General features: G+C 42.1%; 1 protein-coding gene and 2 non-coding genes across 8 annotated transcripts in view; 2 read left to right on the plus strand and 1 right to left on the minus strand.

Annotated features, from left to right (window-relative positions):
- LOC135494707 (serine/threonine-protein kinase PAK 3-like) overlaps window positions 1-2,725 on the minus strand; it is a 67,952-nt gene extending 65,227 nt beyond the window's left edge. For 5 of the 6 annotated variants that reach the window (XM_064782930.1, XM_064782928.1, XM_064782924.1 and 2 more), the window contains exon 1: window positions 2,596-2,725. The gene's annotated coding sequence lies outside the window, so the exon portion shown is untranslated. Of the gene's footprint in view, window positions 1-2,109; window positions 2,135-2,595 lie in introns of those variants that run through there. The other variant, XM_064782925.1, reaches the window with a different exon arrangement.
- A 15,090-nt stretch (window positions 2,726-17,815) lies between these two features.
- LOC135495192 (5S ribosomal RNA) lies at window positions 17,816-17,934 on the plus strand. Its single transcript, XR_010448537.1, has one exon. It is a non-coding gene; the product is annotated as a 5S ribosomal RNA (ribosomal RNA).
- Window positions 17,935-18,356: 422 nt separating this feature from the next.
- Window positions 18,357-18,476, plus strand: LOC135495201 (U5 spliceosomal RNA). Its single transcript, XR_010448544.1, has one exon. It is a non-coding gene; the product is annotated as a U5 spliceosomal RNA (small nuclear RNA).
- The last annotated feature ends 5,635 nt before the right edge of the window (window positions 18,477-24,111 follow it).

Genomic DNA, 24,111 nt, shown 5'->3' on the forward strand with positions numbered 1-24,111 from the left:
CTTCTTTGGAGGTATTCAGTATTAAACCTTACTCAATTTGAGTGATAATTTTTAAACATGTCTTAAAATCATATTAGAGACAAGACCACTAATGAATATTCATAGGTCGGAGGGTCGAGGCCTATCAATTAGACAAGTGCATGTTTTTAACTCTCAAGTACATATTTGGAGAGGTATTGAAAAAATATTTGTTGTGGCAAGTCTACAGATATAAAGAAATTATTTGATGAAAAAATTAATTTCGAATTTTGCTAATTGGGTAATAGGGGGCGTGTTTTGAGTTTTTTCTGCCAGTTGGCTGAAAAGAGTGGAAATATCAAAGTCTGTCTAATTTGTCGATTATCAAAACATTTCCGTGGTCAATCACCATTCTATTTTTCACCATTTACTTGCCCGACTGTCCGGAATAACATAATCTAAATTTCAGATTCACAACACCACGCGTTCTTTGATGCGTCGCGGTCAAACATTGACAATTTAACTGCTAAAAGGCTTAAAAAATCAATTGTGGTCTTGTCTCATTACCAACAACATTTGGGAATATCTGGTCACATGACACATCATGTGACAAATATTCTCAACTTTGTGTGATTATTTAATTATTTGCATAAGTCTAAAGCAGAGAAATGAAAACTGTGTTGAATAATTTTCATTAGGTTACTGAAATCCTCCACATATAGTCCCTATCAATTGTCATCCCTAAATTCGCGTCATTTGCGCATCATTGGCACGTCATTGCTACCCACTTTAGCACATAGGTCACACATAACTTATGCGAAACTTGAGAGACCTTATAAAGCTTGTCACTGGTGCGTCATTGACATGCAACTCCGTGTGCAACCTCGCATGGATGTTGCCCGTCAAAGACGCGAAGCAGGATGGATGTCATTTGGGACTTGGACTTTAAGTGAGATATTGACTTAGTAGTACAGCATTTGTATTCTGTTTGTAAACAAACCTTAGCCTTACAGTCGTGAATTGGTCCTCTTAACTATAAGGCAGAATGTAGTGGCCGTATTGGATTTCGAGTCGGATCCAAAATCAACACGAAACCTCCCGTAGGCTACACTAGGCCATCACACCACAGAAGTTTCAGATCAGCCCGTGTAATTATAGGCCATTGAGTGCAACGCAGTGTTTTCTTTCAAGGAGATGGGCTTCCTTCATAGGTCATAAAGACTCATATCCGTTACGTGTGAGACTTCTCTAACCGTCCATCGTCATATCCAGGACCATAGTTCAGAGGTGTCGTACCAAGGTAAAATTCCTGATCTTTTTTACTGAAATGGGCAGTCCATAGCCACAGTTCCACCTATCCAAAATCCCCGGGTTTTTTGACACCTGTGTCTTTGCCGTGTGTAAGAAAACCCGACGAGCCCTTTCACCTATAAAATCAGCATAAGATTGTTAGGCGATCCAGCAACAGGAGCCGCTGCAGTTAGTACCTCTCCTGTGTTTTGTAAATGTTGGAGGTTTGTTGACACTTTACGCATGGGCCATAGGGACAGCAATTACAGAAATCGAACGCGCCATCTGTCGCCGTGCTAAGGAACTACAGATTGCCGTGTTTCTTGTGCTTCCACCTATTAGAAAATCCCGTGTCAAACCCGTTTTTAAATTAGCCCCATCGAGCTCGACGGGGCTAATAGACACCGGGTTTTCACACACTATTTATTAAATAGACCTTAAATAATTTAAGCACAGCAATTCAAAGGTGGAAGCGCAAAAAATACGGGGATTTACTAGGTGGAAGCGCAAAGGCTATTAGTTAATTTTGATGACCTAATGGCAGTGCCAGACTGAATCGAATGCACTGAATGGAACTTACTTTTGGTTCTTTTATTACATTTCTGTTGCAATACGACACTTATGAAGTTGGCCGACGGTACGTTTTAAAAAATGGGAGACTGCTAAAATGGAGAATCTGCCAACTGGCAAAGCGAGGATGCAAGCATTCCGGATTCTACATTTTAGCCGTCTCCCATTGTCTAAAACGTAGGCTTACCGTCGCCACATCAGGGCAAACTTCTTAAGTGTCGTATACGACATGCATGCGTTTAGTCAGGAAATATTTTTGTGGGAAAAAGGATAATTTCTCAAGTTACTTACAAAGATAAGAGAGATGTTGCAGACTAAAGGGGATCTGAAACAATATCCAAGGACATGGATATGCAAAACCCCTCTTCAGAAGTGACCCCCCTTCTCCCCCTTAGCCTCGAGTTGCCTTTTGATTTGCCTTAGCGCCAGCAAGTATTGAAGCAGGCCTATGGCTATGCTATGGCCAGTAAAGAGTAGAAGCCACAGAAAAGGGACGGGCTGGCCTTGACTAAATAGAAAACAAAATAATTTTCACGGCAGACTTGCTCAGACATTGTCAGACATTCTGAAGAAGTGATGCGATGACTCAGAACACACGATGAATCACTCTATCCGGCATCCGTATCGACAGTCTACAATGTATACAGATAGATAATGAACAGACACTAGTGTACATCATGTACATGCAATTTACACACTGACGTAGGGTGCGCCGTAAGCCGGCAAAAATTCCCTACTTCATATCGAAATTTGACACACATCCATACCGAATCTTACCAATATATGGGTACCAAGTGAAAGATATTTCCCATTCAAATAACAGTAGGTGATCAAATTCAGCCTACTGTGCTGCACTGCATAGAAATGATGACATAATGATTCACTTTGTAGCAAATCCTGTAAACCAATGGCGACTTACAAAGACATGTAGTCACGTGATTTTATGAGGCGCCGTCCGAGGTGTCCTGAGATCAGGTTGGTTTTTGACACTAGGGCCAACCCCTAACGTATAGAGATGGGGAGTATATTTTACCACTGGTTAATATGGACCCAAAAGGTCTCCCCAAATGGGAAGCATGTATGTTTAAGTCAAAACAGTTTACTAATTTCGTGAAAAGAACAAAAGATGTCACTACACTAGGGATGTACGTTTTCTTCCCCTCAAGCAGACGATCTTTTTGAAATGGGTGAGAAATCGAAATATTTTTTGTAAAGGGGTAGCTCTGACGATTGTTTGCAACCAGTTCCTTCTGTGCACTTACGCGGTGAGCAGGCCCCGCATGCTATTTATAGCTCAACAGGACGTTGACATCGACTGGTTCCTGTGTGGCTGCACAGTCATGTTAAGGTAAAATTTCGAGGGCAAAAAACTTCCAAAAAAGCCGCTTTACATTGTTACATCGGCTTACAGAAGGCACTACTTGAAAAGATGTGTTTTGAGCATTTTTTTGAAGATGTTTAGACTGGGTGCCTTCTGTAAGCCCTCTGGCAATTGGTTCCAGAGCTTGGCGATGAAAACGCTGAACCACCGTTCGCCGTGTGTCCGTGCACCTGGGAGGGTAGTTGTAAAACAAGAAACACAGAAACGAAACAGAAACACAGAAACGAAACAGAAACACAGAAACGCAGGAACGAAACACAGAAACGAAAAATAAATGGGTTTTCATAAAAGTTGGAATTGAGGCACAGGCATAGATGGCACCTCGATTGTAGGTATTATTTAAGGAGCTGTAGAGGCATGTTCCTAAAATATGCAATATGACGTCAGTTTATGCATATATTTATGAAGTTGTGACATATATAACACGCATACGCAGTGATGTGCTGGCGGGAAAGTTGATAATGGCCGAAATGACAGATGTCATTTTTGACAGATCCGATCCATGTAAACACAATACCCCACGTGATATTGTTGATGGAAATGATTACAACCAATCGCGTTGGTCACATTTTCTCATTTAATATGTGTGTTACATACGTCACAACCTCATTAATATGCATGAACTGACGTCATAAGGAACATGCCTCTACAGCTCCTTAAATAATGCCTACCTACTTGATACTTTCCATGACCAAGTCGTTGTTATCGTCGTTAAAGTAAACTCTGAGGATGACTCCATCAGGGGCACGAAGGGAGTGCAAGTGTAACAAAAGCTGGCAATAACAATATGCACTCGAAAAATGCAAGGCCTTGGAAAAAATGAAAGCAATACCATAAAACCAACTCCATTTCAAAATGTAAACAAACACACGTGGCATTGTTAAAAATAACGCGAGTACGGCAATGTGACCTCATCTGGATGGCGCGCACGTGCACTATGTTTACATTTTGATGTCAACTTACTTGACCAATCAGAAGCCGGTTGACGCGTTCTCCCTAACAGCAAGTTTCCGGATTTTGAGGGAGGTTTATACTCATTTGCATAATGTATGAACTTCAGAACCTAGGAGCACCGCTATCGCTATCTTGAGGCATTGAGGAGGCTAAATGGGATATTGGAAAATGAGCATTTCTTCTTCCATCCGACAGAGTACCAGTTTTTGTTACACCAGCTTTTGCGGCAACAACCATGGCGACAGGATGGTGTCTGAGGACCAGAGTTCGCCACAGGAGTGGCGGTTCCTGCGTTTCTGTGTTTCGTTCCTACGTTTCTGTGTTTCTGTTTCGTTTCTGTGTTTCTGTTTCGTTTCTGTGTTTCTGTTTCGTTTCTGTGTTTCTGTTTCGTTTCTGTGTTTCTTGTTTTACAACTACCCCACCTGGGATAGGCTAACCAGGGTGAAAGAATTTTCCGACCTTTGGAGCCTTTGAGGCTTGTAAACATTGATCATATCAGAGAGATACCTAGGGGCCTGGCCGTGCAGGCACTTGAAGGCCAGACCAGAGTCTTGAACTGAATTCGCTTCCAAACGGGCAGCCAGTGCAACTGCTTTAACACTGGTGAGATGTGTTCATGCCTGGGTGTGCGGGTTACGATGCGGGCTGCAGTATTCTGGACCCGTTGCAGCCTCTTGGTAAGAACTTTAGGCATTACCAGCTATTGCGGGCCTAGCCAATTAAGCCAATTAGTGCACCTGCTTAATTGGTCCTGGCAAGCCTAATGGAAAATGCATAGAAAATATCAATAAAGTTGGCTTTTTGGGCGGGGTGTAAAAATAATCCCAACTCCCGACTTCTGACATAATTCTATATATGTCTAGGTATTTACTGGCAAAATTTGGAGTGATTTGGATGGAAATTCGATGTGTCCATCTATAGGTTGAAAATTTTGGTAAATCTGTAATGCTTCACTCGTAGCCCGTAGTGTGAATTCCTGAGAAAGTGGGTTTTGGGGGCTTTTCTAGCTGCGCTAGCTCCGAAACTATACATTTGATACAAACTCCCGACTCAGACGTGGTTGATATAACTCTTAGGATTATATTCCCAAGATTTCAGCTTTATTGGAGAAAAATTCATAGTGTCCATAGGGGGGTTGAAAATTGGAGGGTTTTCAATTCTTTTCCCAACAAATATGCGAAAAATATTACTTTCCACCTAGACTTAATCAAAATTTCGCAAACTATCATAAAGTACTTCCTTGCAACAATCATTTGTGAAGCTTTCAAAACTCCCTCTATTCAAAACAGAGTGTGCTAGGCCCGCAATAGCTGGTAATGGCAGCCCGCCGAGAAGCGAATTACAGTAGTCAAGCCTGAAAATGACCAGACCAGTAGCGAGAGATCTCGCTGCGCGGTTGGTCACCTCCATAATGGGCAGGCGGTATTTGCACCACGCCACCACGGGCACCACGCGACCACCACGCCACCACGCGAACAGGCGGAGCGATCATAATGACGATATCAAAATCGCGGTCGATTCATTGGATCATGGTTTCTTTGAACAGTTATAGATGGCGTTGGCTGCTATCCTAGCTTCTCTGATGCCCGTTCTTGGGATTATTGGAATAAAGGCGTACGCCAACTACGGAAATACGTACTGAATTACCGTTGAGTAACTAGACCTACTCCAACTGACGACTGACCTGCAAAAACCATACGAGTACGAGTGGGTTATATAGTCTCCCTTTAAAGGGGTGGCCGTTCGTTTGGGTGGGGTGGGTTGGGGGGGGGGGGGGAGGAGTTAGATTTATCACTCACTCGAACACGTGTGCATAGTTTCAACATACTGTTGTGTGAGAGACCCTTATTGGCGACTTTGTGTAACTTTATCTTGCCTACCTAGCTGTTGCCTATAGTTTCCCATTAAAGGGGGACTATGTAGGAGCAGGGGGTCAAATTGGCCAACTTTAGCTGACTTATAAACAGAGTAAGGGCATTAGGTCTTATTTGATTCATCACTGAATGTATCCCTGTTACAGGTGTGACTAGGTTAGGACAAACTGTGAGAGGTGAGAGACTCACTGGCTACTTTGTGTAACTTTATGTTGCCTACCAAGATGCTGCCTATAGTGCCCCTTTAATGGACATGTCTCGAATCTTATGCATTCTTTAGGGAAGGTGAATCACTAGGCTTCCCAAGCCAACAAGCTTGGGAATTCTTCTTCTTATCTTCAATATTGTGATAATTATTATACATTGTATATTATTATTATAATCGACGCGCCCGCCTGACCTTTGAAGACCTTTGTTCAATGGACACCAAAGCCTAAGTTGCATTCTGTCATCTGTAGCTGTGACTAATGACACATCTACAAAATAAGTCAGTTTGATGAGAAAGTAAAGGTTTCAAACCAAAACAGGTGCCCTCTGTAATGGAACTCTTGTAAAATAAACAATCCGTCGTTGTTGAAACACTCCCGCAATGATTTTATTTGAACGCAATATGTTGCGTAATGACTTTGGTTATAATCATGCGGAGTATGAAAGGCTGGGCTGTATCCGTCAGTACCTGACTGACGATTGGACCCATCGTTTGCATTTGGTAACCCCCCGTTTTTTTGAGAGATACAGGCAGTTTTACAATGGAAAGAGAAAAGGTAAGAAAAATCTTATTTTTTATTTTCGATTTTAAGATACATCTTTATATCAATTTCTTATAAAGGAAGGACGCATTTAGACTTCGTCGCTATTCATGATGCTTACAACAACTTGACAGTCAAATGCATTTTCCTCGGTACACATTTTTGTCGAATGGAGGTAGCATCGTAGGCCTATTGCCCCATGATCAGCATACATGTAGAACTACATGCTTGTACGAACAATGATTATTTGTCATTTTTAGCTCAGCTGACAAAGTCAGCGGAGCTAGTCAAATAGCTATTCGATTGGTGTCCGTCCTTCCACCCATCCTGCCATCCTTCCATCCATCCATCCATCTGTAGGCAAAGTTGGGCATTTTGTAATCATACAACCGAGGCACTTCAAATCTAGTCTTGCTTATAAACACCGCAGAAAATGTTGCTTACGGAAAAAAATTTGGGCGATTCGACTCAAATTCAGCTCCCCAGGGGGCAAAATGCGTAAATGAAAAAACAATTTTTTGACGCTCTATTCCAGCAGATAAAAGCTCGAAATAAAGTTGAAAAGGTCTTCATGATACAGAAGTTTTGATATAAAATAGATTAGTGTGGATTTATATCACCAGTTGGCGGTAGTGAGCAAAACTGTTGTTTGACCCCGGATGACCCCGCTTTAAATTTCCCGCCGGTTACCTGGAGTACTATCATCAAGAAAATGGCGGTGACCTTTTTATTTCTACCGGAGCGATGATTTTGTAAGTGACAAATTTTCTTTTTTAAGCCTTTACGGAAACGTATTTTGGTACGAAACTTCACACGTTTATAGAAAAGATCAACGAGAATGTGTTCAAATGCCCTCATAACGATGAGTTCAACAGAATTTGGTCAAAACAACCTTCGAATGGAGTCAACTTTCTTTGCGAAATTGAAGCGACGACATCATTATTTATCGTAATTTATGCAGATCTGAGTCCAGCTGATGGGCGATGTTTTGATTTGTGTTCAAACTATTGGAAACTTCGGAAATTAGTTCTATTAGTTCTACTATTCCGTAGGAGTATATTATAGCCATTGATGTTGACAGCTAAAAGCACGAAAACTTTGTTCAGGTTTCTCGTCCAATCACGTGACCTCTCCAACACTCGATAATGCACTCTTTTCGTCCACGTTTTAGGCCAATCTTCGGCCTGAACATGAAATCTAATAAGCGCAGTACTTAAATCAGATGTTTCTCTCGCCTTGAAAACATTCCTGGGTAAAATCCATTGAGATTAGCCGAGTTAATCCACTTTTTCCGTGCCTAAAATCTCTGCCGCTGAATTCTATAAATAGAAACTATTAACATCGCGGCAGTGTGGTTCCCATTGTGCGCCCTCCCACTTCACACCATGTCAGGAACTTTTACGGAGAGAGAGGGCGTGCGGTAAGAAGAATGGCCAAAATGACGTCACGTTTTCCTGGCAATGTCTCTTTAATTGCCAGACCAGTCAAGCATTGGGAAAGCATCTTTAATTCAGACAACGTTAGAACTCGAAAAACGAATATGTTAATTTGCAAAATTAAAAGCAGATTTCACCACTAACCAGCCAAATCGGAATACGACGGCACAAAATGTTCTCGCTTTCCTCCTGCTAAAAAACCTTGTTCCCGCACTCCTATTTTAATTTATCCCAAGGAATATGATATGATCTGTTTTCACTTTTTTGTAATTAAATGGTATTCATATAATGAGATCAATAGTAGTGTCCGTGTCAGATCCGATCATGGAGGTATAAATAATTATTTATACCTCCATGATCCCATCGTTCAACTAGTCTTCTCTCCCCAGGTGCCTCACACGGACCTTCACGCACTCAAGACCAACTCTTACAATATCGCCCTCAAAACAACCCTGGAGTCATGAATTCACAGGTGCTCCTGTGAAATCTCAGTTCTAGTTTATTTATCAAACTTTATCGAGGGTTACCCGGTTATCGAATCGAATGGATGTGTCGATCGTCGGGGCGGATTGATATGTGGTTAGGTTGTGCGTCCAAGGCGATTACTAATAGGTCATTCAGTTAGTTTGAGAAAGATCATGATCATGAAGATGCGTGTTGTGTTATCATAACTGGAAAATAAGTTGAAGTTATTATTAGTACTACGATTCTTACATGAGTAAAAAGTAGACGTTTTAAGCAACACAATAATGTTACTCCCATTTTTTCTGTAAAGCTATACTGAACTAGGGATATCTTCCGTTGCCTCCTGTAATATTTACATACCATTGCTGATTAGTTCAATCATATTTCATCCAACTGGCAGCTCTGCATTGGAAATTTTAGTGGTATAACGTGTTCTCTTGACCTTCAAACAGTAGTATAAAGCCGATATTTACTACTTTATACCCTCAGTCCTATGTTATTAGGTCATATCCAGCTGAGCGCCAGGCCCTTGGGCCTCTTGTTTTTACTTTTAGGCCAGTATAAAATCTTTTCTTAAAACCCCTATATTGGAAAAACACCATCCACTGAAAAAAACTTACCGAAGTTTTTCATCATCGGGCAGGCGTGGTCCTTTAATAGTAAAAATTAAAAAATACCATCGTGTTTCATATGAATATATAAATGACGTCACCCTTCATATTCAACGATGTCGCGGCTTCAAAATGATTTATTGCACCATAAGAATGTCATTTGACTCGTTCAGCGCGTTTGTAGCGCGTAGGGCCGACATGACACGGTAGCGAGCATAAAGGGGTCGTAAGCCTACGTCAGGACTAAGCCAGGCGTAGAAGAGGTCGTAGAGTTAATATGGTGAGCATAAAGGTGGGCGTAAACTGCGCCTGGGTATAAATCTGGTCGTACCTCTACGCCTGCTTGGTAGGAGGCGTAAGTCATTTCAGACCAGTCGTAAGTCGATGGGTCATATTAATAAAGTCTGGTAAATGCTTTTATTTAAGAATTTTACGAGGTTCACCAATGCATATGTACAGCCGAATTCAAGTAAAAGCATTTACTAGCTTTTTATATATCGTATACAAGAAGGTGCATTTGGAATAGAGTTTAACTGCGCCGATTTGGGCCGCATTTACAATACACGGGAATGCATGTACTTCTCGAAATCAAATTGCCTATGAATTCGTAATGGCCAGACTTATACGGCTTGCGGATGAGTTTGGGCGTCGTCAGATGAGACGTGAGAGGGTTTTCAGGGATAGAACGAATCCACTCGAACGGTACGATGATAGCGAGATCTATGACCGATTTCGATTTCGGAGGGAAGACATCTTCGAACTGACGGACATGCTAGGGGATGAAATTAAAAGTCCAACTAACAGAAACCATTCGATTCCGCCAGTTTTGTGCATTCTTACGGCACTGAGATTCTACGCAACCGGCAATTACCACCTTGTCACAGGAGATTTGTTCGGGATACATCGAACCACTGCATCAAGAATGATCAGACGGGTTTCGGACTCTCTGGCACGCAGATTGGACGAGTACGTTCATTTTCCACCCGAGGGAGATGGCGTGAGGCGTATAAAGGCCGCGTTTTTTGATATAGCAGGATTTCCAAACGTATGCGGTGCCATCGATTGCAGTCACATTTCCATTCAAGCACCAAGTCAAAATGAATTTGAATATGTGAACCGGAAAGGGGTACATTCTATCAATGCTCAGGCAATATGTGACTCGGGAAACATATTTCTGAATGGTGTGATTCGATGGCCTGGCGGTACCCACGATTCCCGCATCTTAACCAACAGTGAAATATCCCGCGACTTCGAAACTGGACGGATAAGTGGCTTCCTAATCGGAGACAGTGGGTACCCTCTTCGACAATGGCTGATGACGCCACTGTATGTGGCAGCAAATCGGAAGGAGAGGAGATACAATACGTCACACAAGCGAACCCGTAGTGTTATCGAGCGCACATTCGGCATATGGAAACGTCGATTCCATGGTCTTCATAACAAACTACGAATGACACCAGAGAGATGCTGCGTAGTGATCGCTGCAACTATGGTATTGCACAACATTGCCATGAGGAAGGGACTGCCAGATTTTGATGATGAAATCCCAGATGAAATGGAAGATATACATGGTGAATACGACGGACAGGAAAACGGACAAGAAATAAGGCGACAGCTCATTGACAACGTTTTTGCGTAGGTAACATTTAATTATCATTTTGACAGAAATGCACATAAAATCTGCTTTTATAATTACATCAGAGCTCTCCCTACAACCTAAGTTGTTATGTCCTTTCTGAACTTTCTCTAGCAAGGTGACGTATTTTATGGAAACAAAATCATTATTTATCATCAATGCGTACAAATGGATTAGACCACGCCTTTCATATCAATGATACATTCCGATGACAAGGTTATATTTCATCTGCCACTTTGTTTGTCAAAGTAAGAACACCAATCAGTCCGTCATCCTTATAGTTAATGATTAATTATAAAGTCTATTGACTTAGTTGTTCTATTTCCATTTCTAACTTTCTCTTCTTGAGTACCATTACTTCTTTTTGAAGCATTATGAGTCGCCTCTCCTCCCTCAGCTTTTCACGCTCTTGCTTAATTTTGTCCATTTCCAGCTTTAGTTTCTTCTCTTCCAGCTGAAGCATCTTGCTGTAAGGTACGGACCTGCGGGCAGTAGCAGGAGTTGCAGACGCATCCTCTTCCGAGTGATGTGAGGAACTGAATGAGGCTTCTCCATCACCATTGGAGTCGCAGTGTGGGGACTGGTTGCCTTGGGTGAAGGCGGACTCATCTGCACCATCATCTGATGTAGCTTAAAGTAAAATAAGAAACATTTCCTAAAATATGCAGGTGCTGCTGATAAAAATAACATTCTAACATGATTAGCACTTATTACTGAACTTTATACTGCTTCTACCCTATTGTATTGAAAGAGTTAATAACATGTTACTGCCGCATGAACATTTTTCAAAAAATTATTTTTGTCGACTTTTTTCTATGAAAATGTTTCGTCTTGTTTCCAATTTGTAAAATACATATAGGATGATGCCACCAATTTTCTACCACCTCCAATTTTCGACCAGGTGGTGTTATTCTTTCCAGTTGATCAAAATATTTTCGATTTCATGAAAGCTCTACCTTCATGTGCATGTCATCTCCACATAAAAATCAAATATTTTTAATCAGACATAAGAAAAACGCGCCTTGGTCGAAAATTGGAGGTTGTCAAAAATTGGTTGTACTGACATACCTTCTATTATGTCTGCTGCCGAGGTCGACGCCGGTGCCTCAGGTCGAGTAGCCGTTGGCATCCTCGGTCGTTTGGCAGATACCGACGAATGGATCAAGGCTGTGGTGATCCCGGGTCTTAAGGTTGATGTCGGTGCACGAGATATAGTAGCCGTTGGCATCCTCGGTCCTTGGTTAGATATTGATGGGCGAGTTGTCACCGGTATGGTCATTCTTGACCCATGGGTTGACAGTGGTAAACGAGATGTTGAGGGTGATGTGATCTTTTTCTGCTGAGCAATAGATGCCGATCTAGGAGGCTCTGACATCGGTTGACTTTGCAGTATTGCTGCTTTGGTATGGCGCGTGCGGCTCTCAACGCCCTTTAAGCCTGTGAATGATACAGCATCATCTCCGTAGACATCCAAAATCTTATTCGAAATATCAGAAATTGGAGTTGCAGGTCCTCCTCCAGTGGGCGGGTTCTTGTTTTTTGTGACCTCTTTTTTGGCATCAGAAAGCATGTCTTTCCATTTTTTCCGGACTTCGTCTACTTCTCGTTTCGCCCGTGGATTCAGCGCATTCACTTTGTTAGTCATTTCCGTCCAAATTTGATTCTTCCGGGTATTCGTAACTGACGTTAATAGCCGCACTTACACCACCTGAAAATGGACCACCAATCTTGGTTCGGGAACCAATGCCGCACCATCGAAAATCCACCAAGCGCTTACACCAGCGCTGCAGCTCGCTACCCCAGGACTGTAACTCTTTTGTGACCAGGGGTAGCGAGCATAAAGAGGTTGTAAGTCAGGGCCTAAAGTCGGTCGTAACTCTGGACGTAGGACCAGGTGTAAATATTTTTAGTCGGTGAGCATAAAAGTTACGGCCCTGATTTAGAAGGAGAGCATAAAAGCGGTCGTAATGATATAACGCTAAGACGGAGGCGCACCTTTGGCGAAACTATGAATGGCGCGTTTAATCGATTACCTCAGCCTTTCAGAATGGGATGGTAGAATTTTATAATGGTATGAACAAGGTTTAACAATATATTTACCTTGTCGTGGCTCTTCATATGGACCAATAATAATGTTTAATGGTGTATGGGCCGCTTATGGGCAATGGTGTCCATCTGCGTTTATATTAGGGGGCATTCTGAATGCGCCTTGTTCAGGAGACGTTAAAGGATGGCCGAGCGTGGCAAAAGAAAGGCGAATTTTTCACAGGAAGAAAAGCTATGCATTGTGGAAGAATTCGCGAAGTTCCGCGAGGTATTAACGTCCAGACATTCCAATACAGTTACGAATACCCGGAAGAATCAAATTTGGACGGAAATGACTAACAAAGTGAATGCGCTGAATCCACGGGCGAAACGAGAAGTAGACGAAGTCCGGAAAAAATGGAAAGACATGCTTTCTGATGCCAAAAAAGAGGTCACAAAAAACAAGAACCCGCCCACTGGAGGAGGACCAGCAACTCCAATTTCTGATATTTCGAATAAGATTTTGGATGTCTACGGAGATGATGCTGTATCATTCACAGGCTTAAAGGGCGTTGAGAGCCGCACGCGCCATACCAAAGCAGCAATACTGCAAAGTCAACCGATGTCAGAGCCTCCTAGATCGGCATCTATTGCTCAGCAGAAAAAGATCACATCACCCTCAACATCTCGTTTACCACTGTCAACCCATGGGTCAAGAATGACCATACCGGTGACAACTCGCCCATCAATATCTAACCAAGGACCGAGGATGCAAACGGCTACTATATCTCGTGCACCGACATCGACCTTAAGACCCGGGATCACCACAGCCTTGATCCATTCGTCGGTATCTGCCAAACGACCGAGGATGCCAACGGCTACTATATCTCGTGCACCGACATCAACCTTAAGACCCGGGATCACCACATCCTTGATCCATTCGTCGGTATCTGCCAAACGACCGAGGATGCCAACGGCTACTCGACCTGAGGCACCGGCGTCGACCTCGGCAGCAGACATAATAGAAGGTATGTCAGTACAACCAATTTTTGACAACCTCCAATTTTCGACCAAGGCGCGTTTTTCTTATGTCTGATTAAAAATATTTGATTTTTATGTGGAGATGACATGCACATGAAGGTAGAGCTTTCATGAAATCGAAAATATTTTGATCAACTGGAAAGAATAACACCACCTGGTCGAAAATTGGAGGTGGTAGAAAATTGGTGGCATTATCCTATATGTATTTTACAAATTGGAAACAAGACGAAACATTTTCATAGAAAAAAGTCGACAAAAATAATTTTTTGAAAAATGTTCATGCGGCAGTAACATGTTATTAACTCTTTCAATACAATAGGGTAGAAGCAGTATAAAGTTCAGTAATAAGTGCTAATCATGTTAGAATGTTATTTTTATCAGCAGCACTTGCATATTTTAGGAAATGTTTCTTATTTTACTTTAAGCTACATCAGATGATGGTGCAGATGAGTCCGCCTTCACCCAAGGCAACCAGTCCCCACACTGCGACTCCAATGGTGATGGAGAAGCCTCATTCAGTTCCTCACATCACTCGGAAGAGGATGCGTCTGCAACTCCTGCTACCGCCCGCAGGTCCGTACCTTACAGCAAGGTGCTTCAGCTGGAAGAGAAGAAACTAAAGCTGGAAATGGACAAAATTAAGCAAGAGCGTGAAAAGCTGAGGGAGGAGAGGCGACTCATAATGCTTCAAAAAGAAGTAATGGTACTCAAGAAGAGAAAGTTAGAAATGGAAATAGAACAACTAAGTCAATAGACTTTATAATTAATCATTAACTATAAGGATGACGGACTGATTGGTGTTCTTACTTTGACAAACAAAGTGGCAGATGAAATATAACCTTGTCATCGGAATGTATCATTGATATGAAAGGCGTGGTCTAATCCATTTGTACGCATTGATGATAAATAATGATTTTGTTTCCATAAAATACGTCACCTTGCTAGAGAAAGTTCAGAAAGGACATAACAACTTAGGTTGTAGGGAGAGCTCTGATGTAATTACAAAAGCAGATTTTATGTGCATTTCTGTCAAAATGATAATTAAATGTTACCTACGCAAAAACGTTGTCAATGAGCTGTCGCCTTATTTCTTGTCCGTTTTCCTGTCCGTCGAATTCACCATGTATATCTTCCATTTCATCTGGGATTTCATCATCAAAATCTGGCAGTCCCTTCCTCATGGCAATGTTGTGCAATACCATAGTTGCAGCGATCACTACGCAGCATCTCTCTGGTGTCATTCGTAGTTTGTTATGAAGACCATGGAATCGACGTTTCCATATGCCGAATGTGCGCTCGATAACACTACGGGTTCGCTTGTGTGACGTATTGTATCTCCTCTCCTTCCGATTTGCTGCCACATACAGTGGCGTCATCAGCCATTGTCGAAGAGGGTACCCACTGTCTCCGATTAGGAAGCCACTTATCCGTCCAGTTTCGAAGTCGCGGGATATTTCACTGTTGGTTAAGATGCGGGAATCGTGGGTACCGCCAGGCCATCGAATCACACCATTCAGAAATATGTTTCCCGAGTCACATATTGCCTGAGCATTGATAGAATGTACCCCTTTCCGATTCACATATTCAAATTCATTTTGACTTGGTGCTTGAATGGGGATGTGACTGCAATCGATGGCACCGCATACGTTTGGAAATCCTGCTATATCAAAAAACGCGGCCTTTATACGCCTCACGCCATCTCCCTCGGGTGGAAAATGAACGTACTCGTCCAATCTGCGTGCCAGAGAGTCCGAAACCCGTCTGATCATTCTTGATGCAGTGGTTCGATGTATCCTGAACAAATCTCCTGTGACAAGGTGGTAATTGCCGGTTGCGTAGAATCTCAGTGCCGTAAGAATGCACAAAACTGGCGGAATCGAATGGTTTCTGTTAGTTGGACTTTTAATTTCATCCCCTAGCATGTCCGTCAGTTCGAAGATGTCTTCCCTCCGAAATCGAAATCGGTCATAGATCTCGCTATCATCGTGCCGTTCGAGTGGATTCGTTCTATCCCTGAAAACCCTCTCACGTCTCATCTGACGACGCCCAAACTCATCCGCAAGCCGTATAAGTCTAGCCATTACGAATTCATAGGCAATTTGATTTCGAGAAGTACATTCATTCCCGTGTATTGTAAATGCGGCCCAAATCGGCGCAGTTAAATTCTATTCCAAATGCACCTTCTTGTATACGATATGAAAAAAGCTAGTAAATGCTTTTACTTGAATTCGGCTGTACATATGCATTGGTGAACCTCGTAAAATTCTTAAATAAAAGCATTTACCAGACTTTATTGATATGACCCATCGACCTACGACTGGTCTGAAATGACTTACGCCTCCTACCAAGCAGGCGTAGAGGTACGACCAGATTTATACCCAGGCGCAGTTTACGCCCACCTTTATGCTCACCATATTAACTCTACGACCTCTTCTACGCCTGGCTTAGTCCTGACGTAGGCTTACGACCCCTTTATGCTCGCTACCCCTGGACTGTAGCAAAATAATTTAGGCTGAGAAAATCCTTAAATTTGGCCTAACAGCACCTGTTCAGAAAGTAAAAGAGGCTGGTGTCTACTGTCAACTTGGGAGTTTGATGCACAATGCGTTTCCTATTCGGGTTTCTTCTACTGTTTGCTTTAATGAGATTTACCCTGTCATTCGGCACTTGTGTGATTATTCAATGATGCCTTTTGAAGAAATGTGTAGGCCTAAGCGTAAATAAATCAGGTAGGAGTTTCAATATGTTGGCTCTGTCATCGACCGCTATTTTGATATCGTCATTATGATCGCTCCGCCTGTTCGCGTGGTGGCGTGGTGGTCGCGTGGTGCCCGTGGTGGCGTGGTGCAAATACCGCCTGCCCTGATAATGACCAATGTTTCTCAATTGTGCATAGGCGGATTTACAAACGCTGGTCACCTCTTTCTCCATGTTCATCTTGGTGTCAAAGATAACACCAAGATTCCTTACATCTGGCGAGGACCTGACGAGGCAGTCACCAACTTGTGTAGCAATGTGGTCCAAGGCTTTGAGGTTGTGAGGATAAGCAAAAAGCATGACTTCGCCTTGTCGTCATACTTGCTCAGCATGTTGTTAGCTGGCCATGTGCCAGTGGCAGCAAGGCAATTTTCAGTGCAAGAGACGGTGTCTTGTAGGCATCTAATGCGGAATGATTTGTAGATTTGTGCGTCATCCGCATAAAAGTGGCGCTTTGGACCGTGACTCCTCAACAGGTCACCGAGGGGTTTTGTGTACATGGTATACATCTTGGGCCCCAGGACAGACCCCTGGGGAACACCATACTTCAGCAGAGTTGGGGTGGACTGAGCATTGTCAATCAGCACTGATTGGTATCTGTCTGTTAGGTATGATGCCACCCACTGAAGGGCCATCCCAGTTAAGCCAAAAATGTTTTGAAATCGTTGTAATAGGATGTTGTGGTCGATGGTATCAAATGCGGCTGATAGGTCGATCATAACGAGCACCACAGCGTCACCCCCGTCCAAAGACTCAAGGATGTCACTTTGCACCTTAAGCAGGGCCGATTCGGTCGAGTGACATTTCCTTGTTTTTATATAAAAGATTGAAAAAGTCGTCAGTTGACTTTCTCGAGGTGATGAGTAGATGTGTATGAAAATTGTTTTTCACCATCCTTCTTAATCTTGAAGTTATAAGGTATAAAGGTAACATTTTTGGTAACAAGTGTTACAGTAGGCCCACTACTGTTAAAACGGCTGGAAAATATACTGTCACAGGTGTACTGTCGAAAATATAATTACGTCACAGGCCTAGTATTATAAGTAGCCCAAAAGGTCAGTTTCACATGTCTACGACCATATCACGTTGAATACACCGGTTCTCGTCCGATCACCGAAGTTAAGCAATGTCGAGCTTGGTTAGTACGTGGATGGGTGACCGCCTCGGAATACCACGTGTTGTAGACTTTTCGTTTTTTCGTACTTTTTTCATTATTCTTCCAATATAACGATACACGGTTGGGACGGCTATAGAACTGACCAAAGGTCAAAGGTCAAAGTAAGATAACGTAAGCGTGTTCTTTTTTTATATTTCACCTTCTGACTTTTTCTCGAGAATCCGCAATTGGCATGGCCTGCACGGATGCGAGCCGAACACGAGGCGATAACAGCTGACAACGAGCTGAATAATAATGCTGATCTGATCATTAAAAATTTAAAGACGCAACATCATGACATTTTTGGCAACAGTGGCAATTGTTGGTCATTAATGGTTTTCTGCTTGCGACACCTTTCTTTTGTCTACAGACTCAAGAACTACTAGGCATCCCATTATCCAAAACCAAACACATGGTGAATAACTTGGCAAACTCTATCCAACTCGGGCGAGACAACATGGTTTCTCTTCAATCCCACGCATAAATCTATCGCCTTTTACTAAAGATTTCCGTGGAGAGGAACACTCTAATGAGTCTATCGACATATTTCATAGCTCTGCCAACGGCAGGGTAGTTAATACCAAAGAAAGACCGATCCACCCAACCTCATACCTCAAAGTGATCAACTAGTAATAGTCCCCCTCCCCCCCCAGATTGATCACCTTTCGTTCTCTATAGATTTTCAAAGCAGTTGATGGTTCAACCCATTAATGAAATCGTTCAAAATAGTTTTTTTGCTATTTGCAACATCCCACTCCAGAATTCGTCATTCGCTCTGACCAGCAGTCATCTTTTTAGCTCCATTACTTATTTGTTGGTAACACTGTACACAACGATTGCCACATGATAGAAATGTGTGACTTGGAAAAATTTTTAATTCAGTTCTGCAATAATCCGTCGAAAACAATTATTTTCATATAAAATTAATACTCCAATCCAAGGAAAAGGTTTGTTTACAAACAGGTATACAGTGATGTACAAAAAGCACACTGATGCACACAAAAATCATTTATGTGGAGGAATTAAATAACCTAACTATACTCAAGCAATGAAAACAGATATTCAACACATGATTTCATCAACACTTCGAAATTATCTGTTTTGGACTTGATGTAAAAAGAAAAAAATCACAAAAAGTTGAGAGTATTTGGTCACATGATGCTCCATGTGACCAAATGTTCTCAACTTTTTGTGATCATTTTCCTCCCTATTCAGAGTCTAAAACAGATAAATATGAAGTGTTGTTTGTAATATATTAAAAAACTTGTTTTCACCACTCATCTAAGTTAGATTACTGAATTCCTCCAAATCAGTGAGTTTTGTGTACATCATTGTGCTTGTTTGTAAACAAACCCATTGCGTTGGATTGGAGTATTGAATCGGAAACTGTTTCATCGATCTCTGACCTCGAGCACATGCTGAATGAGGTTTAGCACCTAGATTCATAGGTTTTCCACTCTACACTGACGAGACAAAGAAAAGTCACTAGGCCCACCTTGTAATATTCACGACCCGCGCAGAAGCCTAGTATTATAGAGCAAGGCCTATCAGTCATGTCAGTCATACCTGGTCAAGTACAGTCTGCCAGTATCTAAAACCACATATCACATATCACATACCCACATACCCACATGCCAATTTTTTCACAACTATTGTTAAAGGAAAATCTGTCGATCTTTCGACCTTAGAGGGCGCCACCGCCAGTAACTTATGTTAAAGGGGAAGTATGTTGTTAAAGGGGAAATTTGTCGATATTTCAGCCGGATGTGGTACTCTGCCAAATGGGAATATCTGTCGATATAAAGGGGGATATTGTGATATTTGAATCCTAGAGGGCACCACCGTCACTTTCTAGTGTTAAAGGGAAATCTGTCGATATGTCAATCTTAGAGGGCGCCACCGGATGTCACTGTTAAAGGTGAATCAAAGCGATATTTTGAACTTATAGGGCGCCACCGCAAGTAACTTCTGTTAAAGGGGGAGTCTGCAGCTTTCTACTGCTAAAAGAGAAATTTGTCGATATTTCAATCTTTGAGGGCGCCACCGGATGTGGTACTCTGTCAAAGGGGAATATATGTCGATATTTCGACCATACTTATGTTAAAGGGGAATTCTGTCGTTATTTCCAACTTACTCTTGTTAAAATGGGAATCCGTAGATATTTCAATCTTAGATGGCGCCACTGGATGTTACTCTGTTAAAGGGGAATCTGCCTATTTTTCTGCCTTAAAGCCGCCAGTATAAACTTCTGTTCTAGGGGAAGTCTTTCGACATTTCGACAAGCCTTTCCAACTTAACGTAGGCTACTCCTGTTAAAGGGGGAATCTGTCGATGGTCGAATCCTAGAGAGCGCCAACGTCGCTCTGTGCTGTTATGGGAAATCCAAAATATTCCCATTTGGCAGAGTACCACATCCGGTGGAAATATCGACAAATTTCCCCTATGACAACAGACTTCCCCTTTGCCATAAGTTACTGGCGGTGGCGCCCTATAAGGTCAAAATATCGACAGATTTTTCCTTTAACAATAGTTGTGAAGAAAAAGCTTCAACCATCATTAGATTGCCCCACCTGGAAAAATTGGCGTATGTGGGTATGTGGTGTGTGGTATGTGGTTTTAGATACTGCCGTCAAATCTATGCCTTGGCTGGTCAGTCTTGATTACGACAGCCTTCTTACGTCTTATTTCATGTATAATAGGGAGGTTGAGAACATCAGTAGTATATTTTGGGAAAACAACACCAGATTTATCCCCGACCTGAGTCCAATACGCATGCGCCATATCAGTAATTAGCTGCCCCAAACAACTTGATAGAAAATGCACTGTTGGCTACTGGTGACACTACACAGTGCGGAGGGCGGTATCAGTGGCGTGTCAGATTGGGCCCTGCTCGTGCTACAGCGGTATAGTTCAAGTTCCTGCCGAGCCTAAATTAAATCTCACAGCCCCATGATATATTCATTTCTAGGTTCGTAGGAACCCAAGGACGATTTTTTTGATATTTTCAAGGCATTTCATTCATAAACAGACCTACAGGTGGCGCCATCTTTCACACCACACTGAAACTGAAAATGGTAAAAGATCTACCAAAATCGTCGTCAGTCTACAAAGTTCGAATGCGCCTATATAAAATCAGATAAAAATGAATGATTTGGGAATGACACTACCATCAGCAGATAGCCAAGGACATGGCGTTTACTGAATTGACGCGAAGATAGGGGGTCATATCGGCTATTTTTTTGCTATTCGGCTTCAAATATTCACATTTTAAATCGCCGCCATCAAACCAATGCAAGTCTCAAGCAACCCGACCTGGGCAACAGGAAGTTAACACCGCCTCATCACTGCATGCTTGTAAATATTGCGCTGAGAATTTCCTCATTATATCACCAAAGCCTTCTCTGCACAATATAACCAGGACGCTTGCATTGAGGTAAATAGTATTTCGAGCAGGCCAGGCCCATTCATGTCCATGGAAACCGCCAGAGTTTTAGGTACTATATTCTCAGGGGGGGGGGGGACAAAACGGACCCCGTCCCCACTGTGTAGTGCCACCTACTGCTGGCAGAGTTCATGTTTATGTCAAGCGGAGTTGTGCAGTGACGCATTTATTCCCATAGCAGGTTCGATACCTTGTATACCTAGCTACATTCTGGCGAAATTTTGAGCGATTTTGATAAAATTTCTATGGTTACATGGTACAAGTGAAGTTTGGAGCCTTTTTCGCCTCCCGCACGAGCAAATTTGGCGTTTTTTATGAAGACAGCAACGTTTGGATGACGCTGTGTGCTACACCACTGTAGTCTGTAAGCCTGGAGTGTACCATACATATTGATATACTTTTTGATGGGGTTGGTGAAAATTTTTATAGAATGGGGGTCTGAAGACCATTTTGGTTACTAAAAGTAGGAAATCACCCGCTTTGAATTTAAAATCTACGGTGTTTGGAAAATGACATTACAACTATTTTTTTCAAGAATTATCTGTGGCCCCTCACTTATTATCTGTGGCCCCGTACTTATTATCTGTGGCCCCGTACTTATTATCTGTGGCCCCTCCCTTATTATCTGAGGCCCCTCACTTTTTATCTGTTTCGCCGTATTTTAGCCCGTTAGTGGGGCTTTACCGACGAAATAACTTTAGTGGGTTATTAGGCTAGACAACAATACCCATTAGGCCGATGTCTTGAACAAGCGATATTTGAAAACGATATCGTAATGTGTCTAATATTTCTTTCTGAGTTAATCCTAAGCCTAAAAGTACTCGGATCGTGGTGTCCCGGTCGTCCATCTTGATTGATAGCCTCGTTTTCGAAAGTGCGGGGCCACAGATAATTCTTGAAAAAAAAAGTTGTAATGTCCTTTCCCAGCTACCGTATTTATCTAATTAAAGAGGCATATATGTATACGTTCTCTACTTTTGAGGTGGAAATTATTTTGATAAAGCCTGAAGATAATGATATATAGCCACAAAAAAATATTTAGTTTAGCATCAGCGCCCGCCTCGTTTTTTCTCGCCGCCTCGAAAAACTTTTTTCTTTTCCCCCCCAATTTTTTTTTGGGTGATTTTTCACCTCTGAAATGGCCCCTCAGTAGCCTAAAGCAGCATAGAACGAGTCTTGAGCAAAGCATGATAGTTAGTATCCATGTGTTTCAGGTGGCACTACACAGTGGGGACGGGGTCCGTTTTGTCCCCCCCCCCCCGAGAAATGTAGCTCTTAAGACGCAGGCCGCTTCCATGTTCATGAATGCGTCCAACCTGTTTCAAATACTATTTACTTTGACGCCCTGGTCTTAGTTTCCATGTGCAGAGGTATCTTCGGCAATGTTATGAGCCTAGAATCTGTGCCATTTGAAGCGGGTCTCCATCCCCAGTTTGGCCTCAATATGTAACATACCTTCCATCTGCCACGCGTGGTTGGGCGTAGTTGTGCGAGTGTCAATTATGCTCGTCCAAATTCTAGGCCATATTGCAAAAAAATAGCAGAGATGACCCAATTTTTTCACATCAAATAAAGAAACCAGATGCATTTGGCTATCTGCCGGTGGTAATGGCATTCCCAAATCATTCATTTTGAACCGATTGAGGCCCGTTTGAAGATCGCACACATCTTGCCATTTCTTGGTCAATTATTTACCATTTTCAGGATCCAAGTGGTGTCGAAGGTGGTGCCACCTATCGGTGAACTTATGAACTAAATGCGATGAAAATGCTGCTAACTTCTTCGCTGGATTCATATGAAGCCGGAAATGTATGGATTATGGTGCTTATGATGTATGATTAGGCAAGCCAGCTATTGGGATGCCGTGGAACTGGCTACTGGAACACCATGGAAGCTGGCTACTGGAATGCCGCTAATGCCTTCAGGTTGCCCGGTATGGAAATATCTTGACAAAGAAATAGACCTCAACAATTTTAGGGTTCTTATCAGACTATCCTCTGAAACCCTCCTAAATAGAGGGAGGATCCGAATGGGCGTTGCTACAAGTTTGGGATAAGTCATCCAAGTTGAATCAAGAAGATGTACTCTTTGAATAACTTTATTAAGTTCAAAAGTCAACATATTTACAAAGTTCCATTGAGATAAAAATAGAGTTCAATTCTGCAGTTCCAATGCATTTTCCCTTATTCAACAGTTGTTTTCACTAAGTCCAGTTTTCTTCAACTAGACTTTTTGCTAAAACACTAAATCAAATGGTTTTCTCATTGAACCTGAAACGGCACCTGTCGTACCTGAAAACAGCAGATACGAACTTTTTAGATACATTTCCTAAAACTTTCAGTATGATGATTAGAAAGCTGGACATATTTAGAATCTACTCACATATCTGAAATAATCATTACCTTACTCGTATCTGACATTTAATGAAAACATTGACCTGAAAGGTGTGAAATCTTCAAATCCGAGATGGCGGCCGGATCAGCTCTTCAAAACATGCAGACGAATTTTCATCACAATATGGCTTCACAACCACTTTAAATAATATGTTTTACCTTGGATTAGATTTATAAAAGGCATACCTTCTCTAAAGATCATAAAATGCACTATTATCTTCCCAAAAGGTAGGAAAGTTAACAAAAACTGGACGTCTATTTGTCCCAACTCACATACAAATGTACACGTTAATACACACAAATTCTATGTACTTTTGTCAACACAAGATTGTGTCAGAATATTGTCAAAATGTTCCATGAGGCATATAAGCTC

Source organism: Lineus longissimus, chromosome 10 (assembly GCF_910592395.1).
Source record: "Lineus longissimus chromosome 10, tnLinLong1.2, whole genome shotgun sequence".
Classification (NCBI taxonomy): Eukaryota; Metazoa; Nemertea; class Pilidiophora; order Heteronemertea; family Lineidae; genus Lineus; species Lineus longissimus.